General features: G+C 34.3%; 2 pseudogenes; both read left to right on the forward strand.

Moving 5' to 3' along the window:
- The first annotated feature begins 8,351 nt into the window (after positions 1 to 8,351).
- On the forward strand, positions 8,352 to 10,660 carry LOC121790724 (annotated as a pseudogene).
- Positions 10,661 to 12,640: 1,980 nt separating this feature from the next.
- LOC121790725 lies at positions 12,641 to 15,167 on the forward strand (annotated as a pseudogene).
- The last annotated feature ends 1,731 nt before the right edge of the window (positions 15,168 to 16,898 follow it).

Below are 16,898 nucleotides of genomic sequence, written 5' to 3' on the forward strand. Positions count from 1 at the left end.
CAAATAATCCCTAAAACATGCTTGCTACGGAGTTAGCCAATTTACCTCGTTGATTCACCTAAGAATCGAAGATGGCTTGCGTCTTCTCCACGTGAAGATCTTGAGTACTCGACCTCGGATCTTCTAACTGGTGTCCCGGACTGTAAACTGATATTTGTGTGGGCAAATCTCACCAGTGTACTAGGACTTAAATAAAGAAGACAGAATTCTGCTCACGGAAGGAGAGCAAATTTCGCTTCTCTCTCTAGGATGAGGGGGACGAAAATTTTGTGTATGCACTAGTGTGTTTTCTGTCTCATTTATTCTCTTATTTATATTAAGTCACATATTGGGCTCAGTCAGGGATCTAAGGAAGAATTTGGATATGGCCTCACCTAATTAGCTTTTTACTAATTAAATTGAACCCACAATTTAATACAAGCTTATATTGGAATATTACAAGCAGCCACTACAGAAGTAATATTGCACTGTCTTTCCAAATCCGAAATTATAAGTATTCCGGGTTTCCTTTTTGTGTGTGTAATTTATTTCCCGCGCTTAAGACAGAAACATCCATTAGTTAATCAATGTCTGCTATGGACTTAATTAATTAACATATTTTAATCTCCAAGAGTGGACTTAACAAGAAAATCTTATTTATTATTCATAGAGTAATCAAACTCCAATTAGCTAGGTTCCGAATAGTAAAACCTTGTTTCGAGCTCCTCTTGTGGATGTTATCAAACGAGACTCACCTCGCGCACGATTCAACATAATAGCAATCCTAGCACCGCTTGATATTGATCGCCACTACCCAATATACCAGGATCGTTGGGTGACGAAAAACCCGCACCTATTGGTAAGTCGAAGTAGTAGATACTCAATATCGTATGCTCAATGCTAACGTACATTGGTTAAGAAATTAATTGTCAAGACCTCGTCTTTCAGTAGATAGCATAAAGACTCGTCTTGCTGTTTAGATCCAATTCAGTGTTATACCACACCAACGTCATCTTTTTTCAATAAGGCTTAGAAATAATCACATTGCAACCTTTCACGATAGGTAGTCTAGGCCTATCTAGGTTGTGAAATTCTTATTTTTGTTTGTTTAGAACTGACCGTGTTACCTTAAATTAGACGACGCCCACAACCGGTACTAAAACAAAGACTTAGACTTTGTTACGTTTGTTTATACATTTAAATATGCAATAAATATCCATTAAATGTAAAACGTAACAACATTATGACAAAAATAATCTGTTGTATTCATTGGAAAATAATAATTAGAGTTTTACAGTATTCAATCACTCGAAAGATGATTTATAGTATACAAACCCTAACATGAATTTCATAACTCTCATATATTTTTCGGAATTCGACTAATCTCTAATCCTGTTTGATCGGATTTGTGGATTATAAGACCGAAAATCTCCTAGCGGGTGGCGGGGTTTGAACCCGTGACCTCAAAGTCACCACAGCTCCGTGTTGCCAAAAAATAGACAAAATTGTAAATGACACAGATTGGTAAAGTTAGAGAGATGGAAGAAAATGTAGTGGAAATGGTGTTAGTGGATTGTGAGGTCCATATTTAAAATGATGTGTAAGGTTTGTATTTGTTTAAAATTTTTCATATTAAGAATTGATCTAATTTTGGTGGACGACCCAAAATGGAAAATTTAGTCTGTTTTTTTATGGATAAATGTAGTATAAAATTCATAGTTCCTGACATTATATACTCTCTCTGTCCTATAATAGATGTCATACTTTCCTTTTTAGTTTGTCCCACAAAAAATATGACATTTCCTCTTTTGGAAAAAGTTCTTTCTCACATTAATATAAATATACTAATTTCTCTCTCCACCTAACACTCAAAACAACAACACCTAAAATCACTTGCCATTCTCCAACTATGCCATTTATTATGGGACGGAAGGAGTAATTTATAATTCTGATTTTTGTAGTGCCATAAAGTCTTAAACATTTATATAACTAGTACTCCCTCCATTCGCGAATAGGAGTCCCATTTTTCTATTTTGGTTCGTCCGCGAATAGGAGTCCCGTTTTTCTATTTTGGTTCATCAAGCTAAACAGAAATGAAAAAACTGATCAAGCTAAATAGAAATGAAAAAACTGATCAAGTTGAACTAAAACCAGAAACTAAGTCGATGAATCCTCTTTTTGCAAGACGAGATATACTCTAGTAGTGCTCTCTTTTCCACCTTGGAGGAAATGGACCCGACTAGTGGTCCGTTGAGATGAAGTCAGTGGCCTCCGATCAATTCGGCGATCGATTAGAAGCCAACGTTCCGTCTCGAAATTTGTGCCTACATAGAAGTTACGATAGGTGATTTCCGGCATGGGTCCACGGTCCGCCGAGTTCCGACCGACATTTAACTTCTTTACAAAGAAGCATGATATCAGCAACATTGTGTGGTATGCATATTTCAACAATGTTGTATTCGCTGAATACAAAGGTCAGAGAGATGAAACCAAGAATCATCAACTATGCACCTGTAATGACCGTCTTTTTTGTACCTTTGAAATTTTACGATGTCTTGAATTAAGTGAAACAGTAGTGTGATGTTCTTACTTTTGTGATTTCTTTGTTAAAATATTTAAGTACATTGTTTTTGCGTGTGAAAGGGTTTGTGTTAAATCATACCTCGTCGTGGATCGTAATATCTCTATTGAAGTATTAATATCTTTATATGCTCGAACGAATAAAATTAAATTGATCTTTAAGTGCTTGGAAGAACACCAAGACACTATTTAATTCTTGTACTAGTTCGAGTTCGTAATATGGAAGTTACAAATTTTAATCCGATAATCTTTATGATTAAAGATTATTTAATCAACTCATTTCCGTGGAGCATAATAAGTTAAATATTTTTACAAGGTAGGCCAATTGAATGAAAAATATTAAAGCCCAATTAATTTGGATACAAGTTTTGAGCATAGACAAATTAACTTCAAATTTCAAATATTGGGCTTGTTACAAAAAAAAAGAGACTAAATTAATTCTTGAAGCGAATTTTTTTTTTCAACATCAGAAATCGATTTTGTTCTACCCCTCTTCACGCCAATCTGCATTCAAATTTTGGTCAATCAACAATGAATTGGCAATCAATCACTCCAAAAAACATGGTTACACGTTAATCCCCTGTCCAAAATCATCCTCAGCCGCCAAGCCGCCACACTCGTACTCAATTCACAAACTAAAATTGTAATAAGATTCATACATCTTGAAAGGAGCTGCGAGTAACGGAGAGCGATAGGGTGGAAGACACGGCTGCGTCGTCTCCGACGCAGAGCCTGCCAGCCTCGGGAATAGAGGAGGAAACGTCCTGCAGAGAGGAGCTGGCGGAACCATCAGACGAAGCTACCGGCGCGGTCACGACAAGGAAGCTGAGGCAGAGAAAGGACATCAAACAGCCAGAGCGCTACCAAGACTTCGTGTCCAAGAATTTCTGGATGCTGTTTATCATAACTTTGATGAGGATGTCATTAACTTCGCCGAGACGAATAAACTTCTCAACAAAATTATGGAAGCAGTTGCATATTTAGCAAAAAAGAGGTCACATCTGATTCTATCATCGAGCCCGTTACAAAAAATGACGATGAGCAAACAACAAATGTCGAGTTTGATCCCTTCATCGAAGAGACCGTAAAAAATGATGACGAATTGGCACAAGCGTTAGATGAGGCAATGAATTTGGCGGAAACCAAATTTCCTCCAAATTCTCATAGCCCAAAAATTAATGTTGTCGTCATTAGTTATGTCAGTGAAGTTGCTAAAGAGATCTCATGCCCAAAGATGATTGCTAAAGAGATCTCATTCCCAAAGATGATTTCTCCATCACTCGTTGCGGTCCCAAACGATACAATTATGTTTGCAGACGAAGATCCAAACAAAGACATCGACAATGAGATGGAAGATTATTTTGCTGACTTCCACCTTAAGGGCAAGATGGTTTTCAACGGTGGGAGAGTTGATAGGAACATAATATTCTATTTTATTCCGGAAGGGAGCTGATATTCTCTCCGTATATTTATTTAGTTTATTTATGCTTTAGTATTATTTAGTTGATATGATTTTATTTACTTTCCATAGTGGTTAGGATTTGATTTACTTTTGATTTACTTTCCTAGTTTATAGGAGATCTTTTTGTACCACACATATTATAAATATGCGTGGAGTTTTTTTATTATTATTATTAAGCAGAATGAAGAATTAAATTATTAATCTCGTTCTCTCCTTCGGTTCTCCCTCTTAGAGAAACAACCAATCTACGCTATTTTCCTCCCTTTGTGCTCTCTTTTCATATAATATATTCAATAGGAATTAATCTCATATTAATTCCTATCACGTATGCTCCGGTCAAGTACGGGGATTATATACTGGCACAACAGAGTAACCAGCTCAATGGGAAATCCATTCTCAAAAGTGTTAGTATTGAAGATTAGTGATAATCCATTTCCCTTGAGGCTCATCCAAAATCTGAAAATTTTAACTAATAAACCGTTACTAGGTTTTCTTACTGTCTCTGAATTGGATTATTTACTCAAATTGGATAGATAGGAGCAATAGCAGTCCTATAACTCAGTCCATCTTCATTTTTACTTTGCTTCATCAAGTATTTTATTTTTAAGCCCAATTACTTGCAATAGTGCTCTAAATTATGCCCTTTAAATCCACATATCCCTATTTTCACCACTAATTTTACTTAAAAAAATTGTTTTAACAAATCAAATAAAATGGAAAAATAAAATAGATTTAAGAACACAATATGAAAAAACTACACCGAGAAATAAACTAAAAAAAAGGTACAACGAGAAACAAACTGAAAAAAGATACAACGAGAAACAAACTGAAAAATGTACAAATAAGCTTCAACGGTTACGTGACCAAATTTCTTCAATCATATCTATGCATGAAGAACGTGATTGAAGCTAGCCAATAAATCCCGATTTTGGGGTTCATGGGCTACATCGGGGCTAGGTCCAACTTCCTACTCGTCACAATTGGTGATTCCTCCACCTTCATCCTCAATTATCATGTTATGCATGATGAGGCATGTATACATGACATTAGCGATACAAGATGAAGAAAAGCGTCAAGCCTTTTACTATGCGCGATTGCAGCACACCAAATGCCCATTCGACATCCTTCTGCACAGCCTGCTGGCTTTGAGCAAATAAAGCTCTCCTCTCATCCGTTGGGAAAGTGATTAACTTCGGAAATGCGGGCCACTTCAAGTATATGTCATCAGCCAAGTTATACCCCTTACGATACGGTTGGCTATTGACAGTGAAGTCGATGGTCGGGCCTCTACCATGGCATAGTTCAACTTTCGTTGAAGAGATGCGATGAGTTTAAGACATTGATTTCGTTGTTTGACCTGGCCACACCAAAGTAAGCACGTCATATCTAAAGTCTTTGGTTTGATTGGGATTATGCAGCGGAAGAGTGCAGAAACACACGGATCCTTAAGGATTTATTTAGGGATTAAGTGATTAAACCAAATTTCTAGCAATTTATGACGGTCAGACCGTCCCACAACAAACGGATCCTTAAGGACCTATTTAGACGATTAAGTAATTAAATCAATTTTCATACAATTTATGACGGTCAGGCCATCCCATAGCTCCTTGATGTTGCGTACTGAAAGACGTCATTAACAAGATCAACTTCGGTGTTGTTAATGATCTAGTTGAAGACGCAAATACTAATTATAATTATCATTATTGAAATATAATTTATGTAACGGTACTCTTTCGAAATGAATGGGTGATACTATACGCCCTGATTAAATACGGAAACCATCAATTATATAAACCATTTAATTAGATGCTAATTAGTGATTCAACACTAATTAATAGTTTAAGTAAGTTCAAAGTCTTAATTAATAGCTACTCGCCTACTCTTGTTGTCGTCGCCTATATATATACACGTAGGATCACTAGCGAAGCCATAACTTTAACATTGGGGGCCCACATTATTGTTAGTAGTTGTGTATATTTTTGATATTGTCGTTTCGCTATAGAAAAGTTGCGACATACATTGTAGGTGCTATAAAAAAGAGATGAATGATGAGAGATATAATTACAACATGATCTAGATGCTAAATATGTAATGGAAAATATAATTACAGTGTCATCAAAATTGTGTAGTTTATTTTTTTAATATAAATTTAATTTTATATGAATTTACGGAAACAACGAAAGTTAAATTGAGAATAAATACAGAATTTCCCCTATTAAAATTAAAAAATATATTAAAATAACAAAAGTAAACAAAATAAAGTAGCAAAAAAGTATGAACAGAATAGAGAATTATTTAATGGTAAAATAGAAAATTCAAAGCCATGGTTAAATAAAAAATTCCTAATGTGGCTTCGCCACTGTGTAGGATACATATGTATACACACACATCCTTTCTAGATTAAGCTACTAGTTATGACCACATCTGATGTTTGATGAAGTAATTACTAGTAGTATATAATTTACTAGTAGTATATAATTTCTTTCTACAATAGTTCAGAGCTTGTTCTAGATTTTATAAAATTCAAAGTCCCCTATGGCCCCATCCCCCACCCCTCCTCTAACGTGTTTCCACAATATCACAGTAGTATTTTTAATATTTTAACAATATTTATTACTGTAAAATAAAAATGTATCCTCAATCGGCGGCCGGTCAAAGTGATACCAACCAATATTTTCTATGTTAGATACACTGTTGCAGTAACAATTTCGTTGAAGACGGCAGTCTTCAGTTTTTACATCTCTACTTTATTAGAAAAATGAGATATATGCAGGGTTAGTAAAATATTCATACCCGTTTATTTTATTTTAAAATAGATCATTAATTCATTAACAATATACTACTTTTATATGCAACGACTAACTAAGAACAGGCTGAAGAGGAAGTGACCTAAATATTGGTGAGAAATGGACATTGTTTCCAATCTGTCGATCATGAAGCGTTTATTTGTAGATTTAATTATTTGGTTATATTCTCAATGAAATACTCCCTCCGCGAGTATTAATGTTCCATTCGTAAATAATTATTTTATTTATCTTTTATTAATTTTAATAAATGAACCTTATATTTAACTGACTTTTTACTTATATTTTATTAAACTTAATATTTATATAAAAAAAGAATCACAATGCATTAATTTTTTCTACCACATTCCTTTACGTTTCTTAAATTTAATCCAAATCAAAGTAATATAATAACAAATGGAGAAAGTATTACACTGTTATTATTGGACTTATTGTAGTCCTTTTTTCTTTTTTCTCACGTAAAATCAAAAGACACACTAGTCTTACCAATAAGAATGCGTATATATTGTATCCAAAATTCTTCGAGTATTTATTTAGATTTCGCACACGCACACGCACAAATATATATACCCCCGGCCATCCTTTTAGGGGTGAGAAAAAAATATCGAAATATCGGCCTTATCTTATAAAAAAACAACTGAAAATATCAAATTTTTGGTATACCTCGACAAACAGAATTATCTGGACAACATACATTTTCGTTGCCAATGGACAGCCTTGGAGAATTTTAAAGATAAAAGAGATCTAATTAAGAGCATAAAAAACGCACACCCCTCTCATGCACGCGATGGCGCACGTGCAGCTCACGCGGCTATATTGGTCAATCACGTACCTGGCCTACTTTGACAAAAAATTGAGAGAGTAAGAAAGATTTTAGTGCTAGCTTAGAGATAAAGCTTTTAAATTACTACTATAAAGGGAAAACACTGTAAAAAGTGGAGGTGAAGAGAAAATTTTAGTGCATGCATGAGTTGTTGATAACCTAAAGTCCTGAAAAGAACAATAAGTTAACTACATTCAGATAAGAGGACAAATATATATAGAAAAAGTCTCATTCGTCTCCGTTCCGAAATTTCTAATTCAATATATACTTAGAATATAATTTCTTCCACTTTATTCCCCTTTGGTATTAGAGAACGTCATCAATTACATGCATATCAAACTGTCCGGCCAGCCACATTCCTTGAAAACACTTCTTATCTATACAATATATATTGCCTCTAGCACAATGATTTTGACTCATATATGCGTATATGTTATTTTCTGTGGTTAGGTTCAACTAAAAACTTTACCGTATATCGACCATGACTCTTTCTACTGGATTTTTCAGTTAAATACAACAGTTAAACTTGATCAAATTCAACAAAATTACAAGCTTTTCATTGTTGAAATTCGCATACAATGAATGCAATAAGCCACCCTCTTTCTATATATATGTTAATTAACTTAGGATTAATGAACTACCTACCTACTATAAGCTGAGATTAACCGATTAATCAATTTAGCAAACCCTAAACTTCAAAAACATGGCACCAGCTGCAGTTTCTACAAACTCCTCAGCTGATGATACTCGTCGCCATCAGCCCTTTGAGTTCAACGAATCGGTCCAATCCTTGGTAGATGCTTCCGACAATCTGGAAGCTCTCCCGACCAAATATAACCTCGGAGACACCAACGACACTAGGGCTTCGAGCTGTGAGTCACTCCCCGTCATTGATTACTCTGCCCTCACCTCCTCCGATCCCCATCAACGCTCCAAAGCCATCGCTGAACTTGCTGAAGCATGCGCAGATTGGGGTTTTTTCGTCGTAAGTAAATCTCACTTTTTTTTTGGTAACTGCAACATTAAATTTGAACCAATGATAGACTCAAACCTACGACCAGCTTGGCCTTGTTGACAAATGAAACAATCAAATATCTCGCATCAGTGTAAGAGCGAACTTGAACCAATTGGTTTTAAGATGGAATCAGATGGATTATTGTATCAATGGAGCTAGTCCAACTCAATCAGAAAAATGTCTAACCCTGATTTTAAAAATTGGAACTTAATTTAAGAAGTTCTATAAGACATGCATTAACCAATATCGTTTGTGAGTGCAGCTGGTGAATCATGGGGTACCGAAGGAGTTGATTGAATCAATGTTTGCAACGGTGAGAGAATTTTTCAGGTTGCCGGACGACGAGAAAAGCAGTACGAGGCGAAAAGCACTTCGTCTCCAATCGCCTGTGGAAATTTCAACTTGAAGAGTACTTCCAATGAAACCTTCACTTTGTGGAGAGATTTCCTCAAGCTCTACGTGCACCCCGATTTCCACTGCCCCACCAAACCCCAACCCTTAAGGTACCTCACAAACTTTCATCTTTCCTTCTAATATTGTGATGCATGGCTTGTTAATATATATCTAGAGAGTTGACATAAAATAAAAACCTAAACTATGTACAAATTACAAGCTTAGCAATGCCATGCATTGAATCTATAAAATAACTGCAATACACCTATAACTAATGAAGAGTATTATTGGTTCAATATATACCGAGTATAAAATATACTCCCTTTGTCCCATAAAAATAGAAACTTTGGGGATGACTCAGATTTTAATGCATAGCTGGTAAAGTATGATAGAACAAAAAAGTGATAAATGTATTATTAGTGGAGAATGCGGCTCACCTTATTAGAGATTAAGACTTTCCATGAATGGATGTGAACTATTTTTATGACGGACAAAAATAGAAATAATGTCTATTTTTAAGGAACATAATAGAGTATATAAGAAGCATCATGTACTATTAGATAATTCTCATTTGATCCACTTCACATATAATATATTTACTCCTTTAAGTCTATATTGAGATATTTACACGTGAGTTATATTGAAAATGTGAAGTAAAAAGATATCAATTCAAATGCCAAATATGTCACTAATTAATTTCAGGATGAAATCTCATTTTGGTTAATCTGGTTGATCCATTTTTAACCAACTTGTTGTTGGCATGCAGGGAAATTCTGGCTGAATACACTGAAAGAACCCGGAAAATGGCACGAGAACTGGTGGGAGCAGTAGCAGAATCCATGGAGCTCGACCGTCAGTACGTGGAGGAAGCTTTGGAGCTGGATTCAAGTTTTCAAAAATTTGGAGGAAATTTCTATCCACCATGCCCTCAGCCAGATCAAACAATAGGGCTGCCACCACATAACGATCCGGGCCTCTTTACGATATTGCTCATCCACAACGGACTAGCTGGCTTACAGATCGAGCGACAATCCCACTGGTTTGAAGTCAATCCTCCCCCAATTCTATGATTGTCAATGTTGGTGACCACCTTGAGGTAACTACCTAGCTTGACAACGTCAAAATTAATAAAGTTACTACATGAAAATATAATTACATATATTTTTACCCCTCAATCTAGATACCGGATATCATTTGTTATTAATTTGTTTTTCAAAAGTAAATATTTGGACCAAATTCATATTTTGGTCATATGTTTAGAATTAAAATTGATCTTTACTCTTGAATTTATAAGAACGTACTAATATTGATAAAAGTACATTGTTTAATTGTGGCAGATATTTAGCAACGGGAGATGCAAGAGCTCGCGCACAGAGCGGTGGTGAACAAGGAAAGGGAGAGGCTGTCGATCGCGGTGGGGAACGGTCCCGGAAAGATGTTGTGGTGGGGCCGGCGGCACTGCTGGTGGAAAGGGACGGCGGCGCTTTGTATCGGTCAATGAAGTATCAAGAATATGTGGAGTCTCAGCTCAGCCGCACTTTCAATGGCATATCAATTCTCGATGAGCAAAGGATATCGACTTAATTAATAAATTATGGACGAGGTCAAGATGGATGACATGTGTGTAATAAAATTGTGTGTGTGTGTGTGTGTGTGTGTGTGTTTTCTATTGAGAGGATTGGTGCATTATATATTTATGTGTAGCTTACCATTGTTATTTATGTTTGAAAATTGTTTCTTTTTTTGAGAGGAAGATATAATGTTGTCTTTTCAAAATTCGTAATTAAATAATTTATTTATATTTTTATTATATGGAATATCTCGTATACAACTGTTGCCGGTAAGTTTTGCAAACATGATGAGCGGCAATAATGTCACTAATAATATTAAAGTAATTATTTTAAAGCAAATTTAAAATATATATGTATAATTATACACAAATGAGAATGTTAATTACTCCATTTCACAAGACCAAATGTGAGTTTTTAAAATATTCCTATACAAATATGGTGACAGTCATGTGGTAGTAGATTTAAGTAACTAGATTATTTTTACTTCATTTTAGTTATGCGATACAAAAGTTTCATAACTTAATTTATTAACTAGTAATTAGTTATGTAAATTACTTTCTCTCTTCTGAAATATAGTGAAACATTATTTATAGTACTATAATTTTTTAAATTAAACTATTCTTTCACAAAACATAGTATAAAATTAAATTTAATATAATGATAATTCTGATGAAATCATATTTGCACATGTTCATGTAAAAGCGTTTGCAACTATTGTATTACTACTATAAAATAGATGATATAGAATTAATGATAAAAATATCAATGTTTAATAGACTACATATGAGTTGAAGGGTGTACAATATATATAGCACTTAGTTAAATTTAATCATTTTCTCTCTCCTAATTTTTTTTTCAAAACTTAAATTCATGTAATTCTTTTGATTTTAGTTAAGGTATTTTTTTTTGAGGAATCTAACAACTTCTTACATGCATGTGTGCAGCTCGAGATATTTGACTTATGTTCAAAAATCACTCCCAACATTAATGTACGTTATAAGAGTTTTTTTGTGCCACACATCATATACATTGTACTATATCAGTCTATGTTACACTTAATATCAATATATGTATTGATGATTTTATTCCCTAACTCCAGGATATATCAGAACTACTTTAGTTTAACTTAGACAATTATACTATTTTTATATTAAAATAATTAAAATTGATATCAATAAATTATCGCGATTAATGAATGTCTTTAGACTAAAAAATCTAAAAAATAGTAGTAATATTTATTCTTAGTTTTTATTTTGAAAATTGTTATTAGTTTTTATTTTAAAAAATGTTATTAAAAATGTTAATTATGTAGTACTCCTAACTTATAAATTTAGTAGAGAAAAGTTTAAGATAAATATGGACCCAATTCAGCAGTCAAAAAACCCTATAGACAACATGATAAAACAAAAATATCACAGAAGTGCAGAACAATACTCACACAAAATGACACATGTTCATTTAGATATTAAAACTAAAATAAAAGTTCTGAAAATAGTGACAGACCGATTCTAGACCATTTATTTTAAAATAAAGATGATAAGAGTAGTCCAAAGTTGTACAAATACTATATTGGAAAATTCTAGGTGACATGACTGCAACTAAAATAAAAGTTCTGAAAATAGTGACAGACCGATTCTAGACCATTTATTTTAAAATAAAGATGATAAGAGTAGTCCAAAGTTGTACAAATACTATATTGGAAAATTCTAGGTGACATGACTGCATCAAACTTTACGAGACCACAATAAAATAATCATACTACTAACATTAATAGAAATGTACTCCCTCGTTCCATCAAAGAGCCATTTTGATATTTTGAATTGTTTATAATTTATAAAATTATTTTATTTTATTTCATTTTTAGTATACGAACCCATATTATATTGATTTGTTATATTTATAATCTAATACTATAAAATTAATATTTTAAATGGATTTCATATTTCACTCATTTTCTCTATTTCATTTTTTTCACGGAGTTAAACAATTTCTTAAAACTCGTGTCAAGTCAAAAGAGCTCTTTAAACGGTGTGCTGAGGGATAATTGTGTACAAACTCTCTCTTTGTAGTTCTATCTATCTCTCTACAGCTGAAAGATGGCAGCAGAGCGAAGCATTAGTTGCGTGAAACATCTTGCAGAATCACCTAATCTCTCTACTATCCCAACCAATTACATCTACCACACCGATCCTGCTGAAACTGAAGTCGAAGCTTCAATTCCGGTTATCGATTTTTCGCTTCTCACCTCTCACAACCCTCTTCACAAGGCCAAAGCCATCCACGATCTCGACCAAGCTTGTCAAGATTGGGGCTTCTTCATCGTAATTAATTCATCATATACTATAAATTAATTTGTTTCTTCTTTATAATGGTTTTTTCATTTGTATACTATTTTGGGTGTAGCTGGTAAATCACGGCATGCCGGAAGAGTTGAGGCAGGGCGTGCTTGAAGCTGCGGCTGAATTTTTCAATCTGCCGGAAGCGGAGAAACCGGAATTCGAACCCGAAAATGTATTGAGCCCGATTAGGTATGGCACCAGCTTTAATGCTGCAACTGACAACGTCTTTTGCTGGAGGGATTTTTTGAAGGTTTTGTGCATCCTCACTTCACCTCTCCTCACAAACCCCAATCTCTAAGGTAAATTAATTACTACCACTACTATCTTTTCTTTGGGAATGATTTTAATAGTTCTAATTTACTATAAGATTTAAAACTAAACCAATTTAACCAACTGTTTCGATTTAACTATGCATCATTATTGAAATATATATTCCACAATAATAATAATAATAATAATAATAATAATAATAATATAATAATAATAATATATGAGGTGGGTCCAATGATGACAATATTGAAGGTAATATTGACGATTATAATTAAGTGGTTTGTGTGTTCATAATTACTAAAATAGAATAGGACACTAGGTTGACGGGTCTAATTAAATGTGCATAATTACATTAATTTTTTCCTTAACTTTGTTTAGTGCCATTTATTTATCAGTAAAGAAGGAAATGTAACAATGATAAGAATTGGATCACACTAAAAGAAAAGAAAGCGACTAGTGCCGCCTACACTTAATGATTTTATTTTTTGGTGTTTGGATAGTAACATCGACAGCATCTGGTTATGTTTGTCGGGAATATTTTGAAGTGGGGCAAAGAAGATAATGCACAAAATAACATGGACACGTACACTAATGAATATTTATATAACAACTACTCATCTATATACATTTGGTTGGATAATGCCTATCAAATTTATAATAAGTATACCATACCATGAAAAATAATTTTGAAGGCACGAAAACAAGGAAATTAAAGAAAAGGTTATACTCCGTACTTCTTTATTACAATTTATTGTTCTTGTACATAAAATGCATATGTAGACAATTGCTACCGGAATATTGTGAACGAAGCCGCGATGTGGTATCGAAATTGTCGAAAGCTATATCACAAAGCCTAGGGTTGGAGGAAACGGAAATGGAGACGGAGTTGGAATTGAGGTCATCGTTACAAATTTTCGCCGCAAATTACTACCCACGCTGCCCTAATCCAGAGGCGGCAATGGGGATCCTACCACATTCCGACCATGGTCTTTTCACACTTCTCATACAAAACGACGTCGGTGGCCTTCAGATTCAGCATCACCAAAGATGGTTTAATGTAAACCCTCCTCCCAACTCCATACTAGTCAACACCGGCGATCATCTTGAGGTACGTACAATCTAATCTTATTAGGGGGTGTTCGGTTGGCAAGATTAAATCTCATAATTAAATATGTATCATGTTTGGTTCATAAGATTGAACCTTCAACTTAATCCTAAATGGATAGTCTCATGATAATTAGTCATAGCCTCCCCCTCCAACTAAATAAACCCACAACTTAATCCTAGATGGATAGTCTCATGATATTAATCATGGCAACCGAACGCCACCTTATAAGATTCAGTTAGCGTGTTCTTTTTTAATTTGTTGTAAATTTATCATAAGAAAAGAAAGGGAAAAATAATCACATCAACGTCTTATTATAATTTTATCTTAAATTAAAGTAGACTGAAAAATAAGAAGATATATAGCTCGATTTTTTTCCATCCCACTAGTGAAAAATTATCATTCCTACAAATGAGTGATATTCCATCAAAATTAGTTACAACTCATTAATTAAGCGTATTTATATAGATATTTAGCAATGGAAAGTACAAGAGCGTATTGCACAGGGCCGTTGTGAACGATAAAACGGCGAGGATTTCCATTGCAATGGCAAACGGGCCGTCTCTAGACGCAGTCGTAGCCCCTGCTCGTCGGCTTGTGGAAGGCGAAGGCGTGGTGGCGGCCTATGCTGCGATGAAATATAAGGATTATCTATTGGAACAACAGAGTGGCCAGCTTGATGGGAAAACTATGTTGAAACGAGTTCGGATTCAAGACTAGTAAACTTCTAGAAGCTTCTGGAAATATCATGCTATTTTTTTTCCTCGTTGATCATTCTATGAATGGTATATCATCAAATAAATCAAGATTGTGAGGATCAGCTTAATAGTGTTTAACTTTACATTTTTTTTTTGATAACTTTACATTTTTTAACTTCGTTAAGGTAAGGAAAATTAGTAGTAGTACTAGTTTATATGCCGAGGCCTTTTCGTAATGAAACAAATTAATTAATGTTTCTCACAGCCCAATCCCATGAGCCCAATAACTAACTATATACATAGGTCTTCAAGGAAATTCGTTTCTGGCCAGGCCTAGCCCGGCCCAAACGACTGAATGCAATTATTCCTAAAAGGCTAATTCCAATTTTGGTCTCTTACATTTATCCTAAAATTCTTTTTGATCTCATACATTAAGTTAGTGACCTTTTGATCACTAACATATTGTTTTGGTACATTTTGGTCACAAACTTAATGTATGAGACCCGAAAAGAATTTTATGGAAAATGTACGAGACTAAAATTGGACTGTAGTTAATTTCAGAAAATGGTTATTTTGGACCAAAACAATATGGTTGGGACCAAAATGTACCAAAATAATATGTTAGGGACAAAAAAATCACAAACTTAATGTATGAGACCAAAAAGAATTTTAGAGCAAATGTAAGGGACCAAAATTAGACTTTAATCTTCCTAAAATATAATTATAAATACATTTTCATATATAATTACACATTCATATGTCATGAAAATAACTACACCTTTACAAATCACAAAAACGTTACAACCTTAAATGTCACTAAATTTTAATTTTATGACTACTCTTTTACATTTGCGTCACGTACAATAACTATCCACCCATAAATTTTGAAAACTATAGTTAGTGATACACTGATATTTATAAATTATAGACTAAAGTCTCAATTGGTCCTTAACATATTGCATTTTTTTTATTTTGGTCCAAAACATTATCTTTTGAATTATTCGGTCCCTCACATTTGAAATCGGATCACATTTGGTCCATTTTGGACGGTTCCGTCAAATTTTTGACGGTTTTAATTACCGGGTCACTAATCCGTCACCAACTGGGATAAACTGATCCGTCATTAATCCGTCACAAATTCGTCACTAATCCGTCACTACGTACACATGCATAAAATTAGTATTTGTAAAGTATATAAATATAGGTATTTACTTTATTAGACTTTATAATTAAATGAAAGTGTATGTAATTGTGTACTTATAGAAAAAGAGCCAAATTTTATTAGGCTATATATAGAAACATGTAAATACGTGTCCGTCGATTTTCAACAATAAAATGTAGAAGTACTACTTTTTGGTACCACTTAATATATTACTCCCTCCGTCCCCAATTAAGAGTCACTCTTTGACCGGGCGCGGGTTTTAAGGAAGTATTTGAAGGTTGTGGTGTAATAAATGGAGTTAGGTAGTGCAATGTGGGATTGTTTTCCTTCTTCATCTTCTGCTTTCGCCGCCACTTGTGCCATTTCTTGCTGAAAACAGAGGCCGCCACCCAAAACCCGCCTCCGTCGAGCTCTTCTTCTCTTGGTTGTGGAGATCAATATGCTTCTTTATATTCTTCACATTACTCTCTTCTTCAACTATTTTTCCTTCATTTACCTCGAATTCAACTTCGTTTCTTGAATTCTCCAAATGGGATTCTTCAATTTCATCAATTTCTACATTTTCTGGGTCACGGAAATCGTCGTCGTTCTCGGTCTCCTTGAAAACGGGCCTCTCCGCCGCTAAAGATCCGATTTTTTTGCCGTTTGCGGGATTTTGGCCGGAGGAGGCGCCGCCGTCGTCGAGGGAGAAGAGAGA

This window comes from Salvia splendens, unplaced genomic scaffold (assembly GCF_004379255.2).
Source record: "Salvia splendens isolate huo1 unplaced genomic scaffold, SspV2 ctg599, whole genome shotgun sequence".
Classification (NCBI taxonomy): Eukaryota; Viridiplantae; Streptophyta; class Magnoliopsida; order Lamiales; family Lamiaceae; genus Salvia; species Salvia splendens.